Source organism: Procambarus clarkii, chromosome 54, assembly GCF_040958095.1.
Source record: "Procambarus clarkii isolate CNS0578487 chromosome 54, FALCON_Pclarkii_2.0, whole genome shotgun sequence".
NCBI classification, from domain to species: Eukaryota; Metazoa; Arthropoda; class Malacostraca; order Decapoda; family Cambaridae; genus Procambarus; species Procambarus clarkii.
Window position 1 is genome coordinate 15,798,374 of NC_091203.1, and position 12,518 is coordinate 15,810,891.

General features: G+C 39.5%; 1 protein-coding gene across 1 annotated transcript in view; it reads right to left on the reverse strand.

Annotated features, from left to right (window-relative positions):
* LOC123763344 (uncharacterized) overlaps nt 1-12,518 on the reverse strand; it is a 253,640-nt gene that overhangs the window by 143,444 nt on the left and 97,678 nt on the right. The window lies entirely within an intron of this gene.

Consider the following 12,518-nt stretch of genomic DNA (forward strand, 5'->3'; position numbering starts at 1 on the left):
CATGGAAGTGATCATTTCCCCATCCTTGTTTCCTTTTTCTCTTTTCGCCCTTCCCTCTCTTTCCCTAGGTGGCAGTTTGCTAAGGCAGACTGGACCCTATTTACCCTCAGTGCTGCTCTCCCTTACCTCTCCCTTCTGCCTCTCTCTCGCGCTCTCCTCCTTTTTCATGACACTGTCTTCAACGCTGCCCTCCGCTCTATTCCTCGCTCTTCCTCTCGGGGTCCACGGAAGTGCGTTCCCTGGTGGAATGCGGACTGTGCTCGGGCTGTCCGCTGTAAGCGTGCAGCCTGGAAGAGGCACCGTCGTAGGCAGACGACCGATTCTTTTCTTTTCTTTCTGAAAGCGAGTGCGGTGGCCCGTAGGGCCATCCGTACGGCTAAACGTGAATGTTGGGCATCTTATGTCTCAACAATTACGTCCGAGACCCCTCTGGCCCAGATCTGGAAGCGTATCCGCAAGATAGCGGGTAAGTTCGTTCCCGATGTTTCACCGGTCCTTCACCTCCATGATACTCTTGTGGCGGACCCGTTGCAGGTCGCTTCCGAACTGGGTTCCCATTTTTCTTCTGTTAGCTCTGGTCTTCATCTTCCCCAATCTTTCCTTCTTCGTAAACCTGTCCTTGAGTCTCGTCCTTTAGATTTCTGCACTCATCTTCAGCTTCCCTATAATGATCCCTTCTCTCTCTCTGAACTTCGTTCTGCCCTGGCCCTCTGCGGTTCTACGGCGGTGGGCTCCGATGGTATTCATTATGAGATGCTTCGCCATCTCCCTCCGAGCACGTCTCAGTATTTACTGAGTCTGTATAATCGGATCTGGGAGTCGTCGTCAGTCCCTGAGGACTGGCTCGATGCCGTTGTCCTCCCTGTTCGCAAACCGGGGTCTCTGGGTACTTCCCCTAAGGACTTTCGCCCTATTGCTCTCACAAGTTGTGTCTGCAAACTCTTTGAACGTATGGTTAACGTTCGTCTGATGTGGTTCCTGGAACACCATCACCTCCTCTCCCCTTCTCAATTTGGTTTCCGCAAGTGCCGCAGCACGACAGATGTCCTGGTGAACTTGGAAGTCTATATTCGTACTGCTTTTGCTGCGAAGACCTCCGTTGTTGCCGTCCTTTTTGACCTGGAAAAGGCTTACGACACCACTTGGCGATATCATATTCTATCTCAACTTCATTCTTTTGGTCTTCGTGGTCATCCCCCTCTCTTTCTCCGCAGCTTCCTCTCTCGTCGTTCCTTTCGGGTGCGCCTTGGTACCGCTCTCTCTGCCTCTTTTTAGCAATACGAAGGTGTGCCCCAGGGTAGTGTTCTGAGCACTACTCTTTTTCTGGTTGCCCTCAATGGTCTTCTTTCCTCTCTTCCTTCAGGTGTCTTCTCCGCTCTCTGTGTCGATGATCTTACCCTTTGCTGTCAGGGTGATGATTCGCCTCTCCTTGAGCGCCTTCTTCAACTTGCAATTGATGCCGTGTCGTCTTGGGCCACCGATCATGGCTTCAAGTTCTCTTCTTCTAAGACTTGTGCCATGACTTTTACGCGGAAACGAGTCGTTCTTCGTCCCTCTTTGTTACTTTATGGTCATCCCCTTGAGTACAAAGATTCCGCGAAGCTTTAGGGGTTATTCATTGACACTCGTTTGTCTTGGTCTCCCCATATCTCCTACCTCCGTGTTGAGTGCTCTAAGGCCCTTACCCTCCTTCGGGTCTTGTCCCATACTTCTTGGGGGGCAGATAGGCGCACTCTCCTTGCTTTACATTCCTCTCTCGTCCTGTCTAAGCTAGATTATGGTTGCCCTGCTTACTCGTCTGCTTCTCCTTCTACTCTTCGCCGTCTTGATGCTTTGCACCATACTGGGTTGCGCCTCAGTTCTGGTGCCTTTCGTTCGACTCCCATCCTTAGCTTGTATGTTGACACTGGCTTCCTGTCTCTCCAGGACCGCCGTGATCGCTACTGTCTTCGCTATCTTGCGCGGTCCTTGCAACATCCTTCCTCTCGCCTCTGTCGTGCTTTAACTTTTACCCCTCCTGCGGTTCCTGTTCCTCTTCACCACCTCCCTCTTTCTGTCCGGTTATCTCGCCTCCCAGCAAACACAAATCATCTACACAACGTTCGCCTATCTCTTGCCATAGGTGTGGGAATGATTTGCATTGAGAATGGTGCAGGAGAGCCTTTGAGAAACTTTTACTCAAAAAATCCAAACACAAAGGTTTAATTATAAATTGTTTTTCTACAATTATTTTCTTCCAAATGTAAAACAAATAGTTTTTACATGTTTAAATATAAAATTTATGGTGTTTTTTTGTAAAATTCATTAATAAATTGTGAATGATATATATTGGCTGAGTGAAACCTTTATAATCCATTTAGTTATAATTTGAACAGAAAAAAGTATTTTTCCAAATTTTCTAAAAATTGCTCTTTTTAACACAATTTGACTCCTTATACATTCCACTAAACACTATATCATGTTTAAATATATAATTTATGTATTATTCTCTAAAATAATTTATATAAATTATATAAGTTGCTGGAAAGTGGTGTTAAGGATTTTGAAAACATTTTGTTGTGTTAATATGTTCTTATTAACTATGTCTCAAGTTCACAGTTTATCAAACAAGAATATTAACATTCGTCAACTCTTAAAATCTTATATGTTATCTTGCTGGTGCAAAAAAGGGTGAATCTTTAGGAACAGCTATAGTATCTATATATCACAAATGGTGTTTTCCCTAACTCAAACAATGTAGGGTTTATTATTCTACACATATTTCTAATGACTCTTAGATGTTTACATTCTCTGAAGTATAATTGTGAAGGCTGTGTCCATCACTCTCAACACAGATTCTTAAACTCGTCTCTGCAGGTTCAACTATATAATTAGTTTCCATTTTGAATTTCCATGGACATTTGTATCCAAAATGAAACCAATGTGGTTTCCTTCAGCGCCTTCAGCCAGCACATTTGCTCATTCATTTCCACAGATTCCAACAAGGTAGGGGATTTACAGAAATTTGTATATTCATATTGTTATATATTAAAAATATGAATGCAGTTCAATATGATAAGACAAATACATGAGTTTATGATAAATTCGTTTTCTGTGATATACCATTGATATGCTCTTTTTTTCTTTAAACGGCAGACTAAACTAAAGTGCTCACATCAACAGATTTGATGTATAAATGGTCAACGCTCAACAGAGTTAGTATAAATGTATTAGTATAAATCTTACTTGTCTCATTGTTAATTCACATTCAATGTCAACTTGTGGTTTTGATGTGGCACGTTTGGCCAAGACACCCCACCCCATTATGCACCCCATACCCATCTTGTGGGCGGTTGTGGAAAGGGTTACAGAGGCACATAATGGGCTCAGGGACTGAACCCCACAATTCATTTAGCTAAGCAAGTTACAATCTTGATGAGCTAGTTACAAAATTCAATATAAGTCATCACATCAACAATGGGTTCGAGATCGACCTCAAGTACAGGTTCTAAATTAAGCAACTGACATATGTGGAGAGCTAGTATCAAAATTTATATGTTTGTCCTGCACACCGTCCCCCATCCAGTGGGCAGCGGTGGATAGGTTACAATCACTTAGTTGTTATCTACAGTTAGCAAACTGGGGATATTTGGCTAAAATTTCTGGTAGCAGATCATTTTGAATGAAATATTGACACATCGCTGGAACATTGGTTATAGAATTGTCTCTAAATTCATGTATCTTTTCGCACTCCATCACATAGTGACGGAGGGTGTGCGAATAATTTTGTTGACACAGTTTACATTTGGTCAGGTCTACATCAGCAGATAATGAGAATTCCCAGAGATACTTGTAACCGAGTCTAAGCCGAGCAGTAGTAACATCTAGAAGTCTGCTGATTTTATTGGATGATCCATAGATGTGTGGCTCCTCTTGTATGATATGTATGATAGATGGAATTACTAGTTCCAGTTTCTAGGCAGGCGATGAGTACTCACAATAACCTTAATTAAGCGTCAAAACAAAAATGTGTATACTCTTTTTACTCTCCTGACCTTAGTTCTCGAGCTATGTATTTCATTTTGGTACCAACGTGTTCGCAATAACATTCTCTAGAAGAAAATCAGCAAAAACGGTCACCAAAAGTTATATGAATACCAGCACCCAATAAATACCTACGTAGATGACTCGCCGTGAGTGCCCAAGAGCAACAAAATGTTTTTACTCTTGGGATTGTTATCACTTCCACACTTGTCCTACAGCGTTAATTTTGGTATCAATGTACTCGCAATGAAATTCCCAACACGGTGATATGAATATAAACGTAGAATAATGGTCGCTGCCCACCCGCAAGAGTGTGGGAAGTGGCGGAACTGTTACCCAGTATTGGTGACAAGACGACACATGGGCGATACAGTGCTTTGAAAGTTTATAATTATATCACTGTCCTGACATTATTATTGTATGTACGTCATTCATTTTTGTGCCAATGTTTTCGCAATAGAATGTTCTATGAGCCCGTAGGTAAAAAAGAGCAACAAAGCGTAAGATAGAATAGCACCATATATAAAACAACGCTGGTACATATCAGTGAGCGTCAAACACACACGAAATGTGTGTGTTTGATGGTGGTCAAACGATGTTTGATGTGTTTGATCAGGTGATGTCCTGATCCGCATAATTAAAGTATGAATTATGTTGAGAAAAAATAAGAAAAAAGGGAAAAAACAGGGGTGGGAGAAACATGACAGAAAAAGAGTAAAAATACAATTTGGTCAACAAAACAGCATTGTTTAAAATAAAAGATATGGATTGACATTTTGGGGGTTAGGTTGGTAGGTTACATTGAGTTAATTAGGTAGTACTTAGTGTTTATCTGTTATAGATAGGAGCTGCCTGGTATGGGCCAATAGGCCTTCTGCAGTTACCTTTGTTTTTATGTTTTTGCCCTGTAACCTAAATGGTTAGAGAGGCACATATATGGGCTTAGGGACTGAACCCCACACTACATTTAGCTAAGCTGGTTACAATCTTGATGATATAGTTACAAAATTCTGTATAAGTCGTCACATTATCAATGGGTTCGAGATCAACCACAATTTCCTGAATAGATATAACAAAGGGGATATTAATAGGGTATTAAAATTGTCAACACAAGATAGAACACGAAACAATGGGTATAAATTGGATAAGTTTAGATTTAGGAAAGACTTGGGTAAATACAGGGTCAGTAACAGGGTTGTTGATTTGTGGAATTTTTCTTAACTTATAAATTTATCTTTATTTATCTTAAACTGGTTGGGAGAGGTACAGTTTTTAACATAATTGGGAAGGTCATTCCACATTCGAGGTCTCTTGATTTGTAAAGCATTTCTAGTTTGACTAAGTCGTACTCTTGGAATATCAAATAGGTATTTGTTTCTGGTGTGGTGCTCATGGGATCTGTTACAACCTTCTAGGAAGCTTTTAAGGTCAGGATTGACATTACAGTGCAGCGTTTTATATATATAAAATACACATGAGAGTATGTGCAGGGACTTAATATCTAACATATTCAGAGATTTGAGTAAGGGGTCCATATATACTGCCCGGTTGCCTGAAATGCTATATAGGCCTACTATAGTGGCTTTAGGTATTGTATGCACTAGCTCTATCTATAAATCCAACATTATGTTTGTAAATCAACTATGTATGTATGAAAAAAAATGACTAATATGTTCGGCGAATGACTTTGACTTCAACTTCACTTTGACTTCGTTCATGTCATCGTATTTTCCGTAATATATAAAGGTTATGACAATGCAATTATATTATTGTGTGCAAATAAGTTTGAAATTTCATGTACCCTAAAAATATTAAAATAAAGAATAAGAATAATTAAATAATTGTTGTAGTAAATTGTCACACGTTCATCATACGCAAACGAACACACAGTTTGGAGCGTCAGTACAAGACCGCCGCCATTTTAAAACACGGCTTCGAATGTAAGTAATGTTTTTCTCGTACTAACACTGTGTTATACAATAGATTTGGTCTTGAATTCACAAATTTAGTTGTTACATCTGACAGAGTATGTTAGACGGTGTAATGCTGGTCCATGTTAACGTATTTGTGGGCTTGGTTGGTTTAAATGTGGAGGCGAGGCCTGGCAGTGCTGGTGTATGTGGAGGCGAGGCGAGGCCTGGCAGTGCTGGTGTATGTGGAGGCGAGGCCTGGCTGTGCTGGTGAGTATGTGGAGGCGAGGCCTGGCAGTGCTGGTGTATGTGGAGGCGAGGCCTGGCTGTGCTAGTGTGTATGTGGAGGCGAGGCCTGGCTGTGCTAGTGTGTATGTGGAGGCGAGGCCTGGCAGTGCTGGTGTATGTGGAGGCGAGGCCTGGCTGTGCTAGTGTGTATGTGGAGGCGAGGCCTGGCAGTGCTGGTGTATGTGGAGGCGAGGCCTGGCTGTGCTAGTGTGTATGTGGAGGCGAGGCCTGGCTGTGCTAGTGTGTATGTGGAGGCGAGGCATGTACAACACTCCCCAATAGGAAGAAAACCCACTGGGTTCTAGGCTAGGTTAGGCTTATCTGTAATAATTGAATTAAGCCTAGCAAAGCCTAGAACCTAGTTCAGTAATTTAAAAAATGTTGTAACTTGAAAAATGCCATTCAATACATTACACAATTTAAATATTTTCAGGCAATCAACACAACCCTCATGTTGGCTAACCCTCTCTCATGTTGGTCAATAATTTAATTATTTTTTTATGGAGTAATCTTTGCTGTTGAAATGTAGTCTTTTTGAGACTACATTTCAAATGTAGTGTGTGTGGAGGCGTGTATGTTAGGTATTACCTAATATACACGGTGTAATATATCTATCTGTGTGAAATAGATTAAATCCATTTATTTGATATTCAGCTAATAGTTCTGTATTTTCTACATTCATCCATGTTTTGGTAAGTGCAATAATATGTATTGTTTCATTGCAGATTAGAGATTCAAGATAGTTCTAGATTTCCGAAGTACTGAAACGCGCGCCATACAGGCTTGGTGGATCTAGGTGCAAGGTAAAATTATTTACATTTACTTTTGTATTTATGTTTTGTATTTATATGCATATATGCATTTATATGCATTATTCTATAGAATAATAGATCTCGTAATAATTTTGCAAAAATAGTGGCATTTACTATTTTTAAAAGATTATTAAAAAATTTACTGATATGGTGCATTCAGAAGGGCGAAGAGGGAGAACGGCCTGTTGACATAGCTCGGGTGCAGGGGGGGGGGGGTTGTGTAAAAGCCTGGTTTGTGCCTCGGAGAGGCTATGGGATCCAGTAAGTTCAGTAGAACTTCGGTTTCAACCCTTTTACCCTGTTGTAGCTCAGTCGATTAAGGCAGTGTCTGGGATGCTCCCGGACGCAGGTTCGAATCCTCGTCACGGCCCTTGTGGATTTGTTCATTTGATGCATCACGTTATTGTGATCTGTGTGTGTAATTCTTCACTTGCTACAGCAACAGGAATGTGTGTGTATGTATTTGTGTTGTTGAATATGACCGAAAGTGTAAGATTAATGATTCTAACACAAATCGTCTGAATATTTGTTTTTCTTCACTGTCGAGAGTAGTTAAAAAAATTTACTCGAGTTTATTTTCACACTTTATTTATGGTCCTTAAGTCCCTCTCCTTAATGCTGCTGCTGTTTCTCGCATCTTTGCATCGCTTGTATGTTTGGGGGTTTGGCCTCTTGCTATATATTGATTCCATTTGTGTGTGTTTGGGTCTCAGGCCCTCTCGCAATTTCTGTTGAACAAACCCCTTTTCCTAGTTCTGCATCTCTCCTTTGGTACAAATTTTGTTGTGCTTTTATCATATATTTCACAAAACTTGACATACATTTCATTTACTTCATGTCCTATCAGCAAGTGTTTGTCAAATTCTTTAAGGAAAGTTTATCATCCTAATTGCAGATCTCTAGTGCTATTATATCAAGTTCTTGTGGATTCGCAATCATTATTTAATTTACCTTTAGGTGTTCTTTCACCAGCACAGCAACACTGTACCTCTCCCAACCAGTTTAAGATAAAAACTAAGTACTAACTAATTAACTCAATGTAACCTACCTTACCCCCAAAATGACAACCCATGTCTTCTATTTTAAACAATGCTGTTTTGTTGACCAAATTGTATTTTTGTTTTTTTCTGCAATGGTTCCCCCCCCCCACCACTCTACCACCACATTGAGTTTAGTAGCTCTGTGCACGTCAGGTGCTGTTTAATATACAGACCTACTCCTCCATTTGACCTAGTTTCTCTATCACATCTATATCACTTTGTGCTTTAGCCCTGGTGGAGCTTGGTCCACCAGGCTGTTGTTTGGAGTGGCCCGCAGATCCACATACAGTCTGCATATGATATACAGTCTGTTGATCAATTAAACTACAGTAGTTAGTTTTTATCATCCGAATGCACCAATATGTGTTCATTCTTCCCAGATGAAGGAACTAGGTAATATTCATCATCTGAATGCACCATCTGATGCTTTAACACACTCATGATACACGAGAGGTTTAAAAAACTTTTAAAACTTTTTGACCTATGTATTTAAAAGCAATTCTAAAGTTAAAAAGTGTAGCATAGGCCCCTCGCAGAATGTTCTTAATATGATCCTCAGGTTATAGTTTTCTATCTAAAACCACCCCTAGATCTCTTTCTTGATCAGAATTCTTTATAGATCTCAGTGGCTCGATCATAGAAACTGCTCTAAATCCTTGTTGGCCTGGATTGTGGAGGTCATTGGTCTCTATAAAACTAGTAATCTGACTCCTGATCACTCTCAAATAATTTTATTATGTGGGATGTTAGTGCAACTGGTCTATAATTCTTTGCCAATGCTTGTGTTGTGTTGTGTTGTTTTGGTAGTGATGTGCAATGTATTGTTTTGGTAGTGATTCGTCCAGTTCTGGTAGTAGTGCGGTTGTTGTGTAGTGTAGTACTTGTGTGCTTGTTAATGACTTGTATTCCAGTCTTGTGGGTATCTCCTTTCCCCTACGGGCCAACTGCTTTGTTCTTACCTAGCATTTTGCTTTGTTTGGGTATGAATGTTTGTGTGCCGTATATTTTGCAAAATTTGCCATATATCTCATTATTTACTCCTCTGCCTAGCAACAAGTCTGTCTAATTATACTCATTAACTGTTTTTCAAAGTTCCCCATAGTGTCCTTTATTGAAATCGAGTTCATGAACCGTTTCAATGTTCTTATTTTCTTCTAGATTATATCTTAAAGTATATTTAAATGTTATTGTTATTATTGTTATTAAATGTTATTGTGACATTGCATTGCAATTGAGCTATGTTGTTTACCATACCGTTCATTTCGTGAGTATAAGTATAGATGCCACACTTGTGACAGGTAAAACCATGCCTTTTTTGAAAAACAGCACCGTCTGTTGCACGTAAGAGCAACCCACACTATATTATGTTGCGATATTATTTCAATATTTCCGATTGTATTGATAATTTGAATTTTCATAGATTTCAATTTATTTTCATTTCGATTTAATAATTTTGTGTGACATTGCATTGAAATTGAGCTGTGTTGTTTACCATACTGTTCATTTCATGAGTATAGTTTATTTTTTTATTTTTTTCATTTCATTTTTTTAGCTGTTCTTATTTTTCAGTGATGGGAATATCAGATCATTTGATGTTCCCAATTTTCTGATGGAAGCATCAGACCATTATAGAATGCATCGGATGAGGTAGTTTGGAATGGTGGGGAGGACGAGAGGGGGGTATGGTGGGGAAGACGAGGGGACAGAGGAGAGGGTAATGGTGGGGAGGACGAGGGGACTGGGGAGTTGGGGATGGTGGGGACAGGGGAATGCTGGGGAGGACAAAGGGACAGGTGAATGGGAGATGGTGGGGGAGGAAGAAGGACAGGGGAGGGGAAAATGGTAAGGAGGACGATGGGACAGGGAAGTGGGAATAGTGGGGATGATGTGGGGACAGGGAAGTGGGAAGGACGAGAGGACTGTGGAATGGGGAATAGCAAAGTGAATTATAATTATATATATTAATTAATTCTTATAAATTTCCAGAAGCCTGTATCAACACCCACACTAATGCAACTGAAAGAGATGTTGAGACAAGTATTGCTGATATGTTGAAGAACGCCCCAAACAAACTCGGTGGAAACAGATACAAGGTAAAGTTTGCCAATTTGCTGTAGTCTAATTCAATTTCTTTTTAGTAATCTTCGAGAACATTTATGCTATGAATAAGATAAAATAATGTAACTGATTTTGATTTATTTACTATTTATTATTTATTTACCGTTATTAGTATAATAGATCTCGTAATAATTTTGCAAAAATAATGGCATTTACTATTTTAAAAAGCTCGGGTGCAGGGGGGGGGGTTATGTAAAAGCCTGGTTTGTGCCTCGGAGAGGCTATGGGATCCAGTAAGATCGTCCTTCCTTTCCTCCCTAGAATCTGGATGTAGCAGGTGCTCAATTGTCAAAAGTGAAAAATTGGTTTTGTCTTCCGAATGCACCATTTCTGTAAATTTGCTAATAATCTTTTAAAAATAGTAAATGCCATTATTTTTGCAAAATTATTACGAGATCTATTATACTAATAACGGTTTGATAAAATACAGTAGACTGCCTACTGGATAATAGTTCCAGTCCACCTGTAGACAGGGATCTCACATCAGCTTGTATATTATACAAGGATAAGATTTGATAAATTCAGTTATTTGACTGAACACTGGCTTTGTTTAAATCAGAGATTTAAACATACATAGTCTAACCTAGCTCCATAACTAACAGCCATTAGCCATTAACCATTCATGCACAGCCATCAGCTGGGCCATAGACCGGCAATTTTGCTTTTTTCCCAAGCCGGTCTGTTTTTTTTCGATGCCTCAGTGGCCCATGCACAGGTCCGTTCAAGGGGATTAAATAGCCGTTCTATGGCCCCAGGGTTTGTATTTTATCAAACTCTTATTAGAATAATAGATCTCGTAATAATTTTGCAAAAATAGTGGCATTTACTATTTTAAAAAGCTCGGGTGCAGGGGGGGGGGGGGTTATGTAAAAGCCAGGTTTGTGCCTCGGAGAGGCTATGGGATCCAGTAAGATCGTCCTTCCTTTCCTCCCTAGAATCTGGATGTAGCAGGTGCTCAATTGTCAAAAGTGAAAAATTGGTTTTGTCTTCCGAATGCACCATTTGTGTAAATTTGCTAATAATCTTTTAAAAATAGTAAATGCCATTATTTTTGCAAAATTATTACGAGATCTATTATACTAATAACGGTTTGATAAAATACAGTAGACTGCCTACTGGATAATAGTTCCAGTCCACCTGTAGACAGGGATCTCACATCAGCTTGTATATTATACAAGGATAAGATTTGATAAATTCAGTTATTTGACTGAACACTGGCTCTGTTTAAATCAGAGATTTAAACATACATAGTCTAACCTAGCTCCATAACTAACAGCCATTAGCCATTAGCCATTCATGCACAGCCATCAGCTGGGCCATAGACCGGCAATTTTGCTTTTTTCCCAAGCCGGTCTGTTTTTTTTCGATGCCTCAGTGGCCCATGCACAGGTCCGTTCAAGGGGATTAAATAGCCGTTCTATGGCCCCAGGGTTTGTATTTTATCAAACTCTTATTAGAATAATAGATCTCGTAATAATTTTGCAAAAATAGTAGCATTTACTATTTTAAAAAGCTCGGGTGCAGGGGGGGGGGGGGTTATGTAAAAGCCTGGTTTGTGCCTCGGAGAGGCTATGGGATCCAGTAAGATCGTCCTTCCTTTCCTCCCTAGAATCTGGATGTAGCAGGTGCTCAATTGTCAAAAGTGAAAAATTGGTTTTGTCTTCCGAATGCACCATTTCTGTAAATTTGCTAATAATCTTTTAAAAATAGTAAATGCCATTATTTTATAATAATGATAATCATCATTCACTTGTTTACCCACAGAATTTATTAATTCAGTGGGTAAACAAGAATGGTGTTACACACAATGCTGTTGATGAATTATTAAAAATTTTGAGGCAAATGGGAATTGACTACTTACCAAAAACAGCAACAAAATTTTTTAATGCATTCATAAAAGCTATAAGCTAATGTAATAATTCAATAATTTCTATTTGTAGTTTTATGTATTTAAAACTATTTTGTAAATATTTTCTATACAATGCTAATACGCTTCCACCCCTGACAGAATCTTGTGGGACCAACAAGTCTATCTACAGGCCGAGTACAAAACCTTCCCCTCAAACTCCAAGACAAGACAGAACTGAAAGCTCTCCTTTCGAAAAATCTAGTAAGTACCGATTTATTATGTGTTGATTATTTTTTGTTATACATACAAGAAAATACATTGAGGGAGAGTACAGACTTGAAATTTTACATTCTTGTAAAGCAACTAAGTAGATGATGGTAGTATCATCAAACAATACAGGTTTAATCATGTTAGAGACATAAAGCAGATCATTGATGTATATAACAAATAGGAGGGGGTCTAAGGATGCTGCCCTGTG